Source organism: Etheostoma spectabile, chromosome 8 (genome assembly GCF_008692095.1).
Source record: "Etheostoma spectabile isolate EspeVRDwgs_2016 chromosome 8, UIUC_Espe_1.0, whole genome shotgun sequence".
Lineage (NCBI taxonomy): Eukaryota > Metazoa > Chordata > Actinopteri > Perciformes > Percidae > Etheostoma > Etheostoma spectabile.
In genome coordinates, this window is record NC_045740.1 from 16,917,519 (window position 1) to 16,919,386 (window position 1,868).

Below are 1,868 nucleotides of genomic sequence, written 5' to 3' on the forward strand. Positions count from 1 at the left end.
CCCCCCTCTCTTTTTTTCTGCACTAGCTATACTTTATGATTTTATATTTTTATATTTCGTGTCAACACTGTAAAGATCTCATTGCACAGGTACTACACTTGTGTATAATAACAATGAAGACATTCTCTTCTATTCTATTCTATTCTATCATTTTTATTATTGATTAGAAAAAATATGCCCAGCCCAAACAGGCCTACAAGACAAAAATATTTACAGCATGGGATCCAGATACCAGAATAGTAACATTCTTTACATATAGCACACACATGAACCTTCTTGTGTCTTTTGCCAGAGACAACTTATATACAATAAATTTAAACAATCACTCCATTTTGTAGTCATCAGTACACCAAAACATTTCCGGATTTTGAACAGACATTTCATTTGAGATGGATGTTCCTAAAGCTTTAGTGCGTGCATTTTTTTATATTCATGAACGTCCGTTCCATTCAGGCCTTTGCCAAATGAGTTGCTACAAAGCTAATTAAGACTGTCAGCTCCACACAACTCTCTCTGTGTTTCTCAGCATGACTACTGCATGTTCAGAAGATTGTGTCGTCCGGTGACCTCTTCTGAATAGTCCGTCATGTTTTTTTAATCCTCCGTGTCCCCCTTGGCTATTAGCAACTGCGTGGAGTAGGGGTGGTGGCACGTGCACGGTCACTCATCCTAATAAGGACAATACAAAAAAAAATGTCAAACAATTTTATCAATGCTTTGTTTTCATTATATTTTCTGTTAATGTCTTTTTTTTATTAAAGTTATGTTTTTATTGTCTGTCCAGCCATACTATTGTTCATGCTAGCAACCCAGTCCTTCTTCTTTTTACTCAAAATTAAGTAGCTCAGATGTTAGAGCGGTTGCCCATCAATCGGACGGTCGATGGTTCAATTCCTACCCCTGTAGTTCCATGTTGAAGTGTCCTTTGGCAAAACACTAAACCCCGAATTGCTCCTGATGCTACGCCCTCGGTGTGTGAATGTTTATCTGGTGAGCAGGCGTAGGCCTGGGCAATTAATCAACATGTTAATCATATTATTTTATAAATATTATGTTTTTCCAAGTAAACTCTTAATTTGTCTTTGTTTGTCTATATTTGTTTTAAATGAAAAGTAAGAAGGGGAATATCACAGTTAAAGGTGTTTTCACTGTTGATACAGTTAAACTTAAAAGTCAATGAGTAATCATGTAAAATAATTGGGATTTCAGTATTGAGCAAAAATAATCGTGATTAAGATTTTTTTCCCATAATCGAGCAGCCGCAGGTAGCACATAGCATGGCAGACTTGGCCAGAGCTTATAAATGTGTGTGAATTGTGAATGGTTCCTGTATTGTGTAAAAGCTCTTTGAGTAGTCGCAAAGACTAGAAAAGCACTATATAAATACAGTCCATTCACATTTAAACAAGGGGAAATGTAAAATCCATGTTGTTCTGGCTATTTTTGGGGATTTTGTTTTCCAGGAAGGGACTACTGGCTGCTAATGTGCAAAATAAAGTAGCAAAGCAGACATTTATACAGCTAAAAAAGTTATGTTTAACGATCCAGTCAATACAAAATGCTGTGTCAAAGCTTTTAAATATATCAATAATACCAAAAACAGGATTTCTCCACAAGCAAAACACGACGGGATTGTATCTGATGTGGTGGGATACTTTTATCCAGCGAGCTCAGATTAAATGTGAGATTTATGTAAAGCTATACAGAGGCTAAAGTCGCCCACAAAGAGCTTAATTGCCTGCTTTATCAAACTCCAAGCTTGACATGCAGACACAAAATCACCTCACTTTGCTTTAATAGCAGGGTCAGTCCCACAGATCCAATTCAACATCAAGAAAAGAAAGACCCCAAACCAATCCTCTGCCCCC

At 36.9% G+C, this 1,868-nt stretch overlaps 1 protein-coding gene across 1 annotated transcript in view; it reads left to right on the plus strand.

The window, feature by feature from the left end:
• The window catches only part of met (MET proto-oncogene, receptor tyrosine kinase), an 80,015-nt gene that overhangs the window by 67,252 nt on the left and 10,895 nt on the right, over positions 1-1,868 (plus strand). The gene's annotated exons all lie outside the window — the stretch shown is intronic.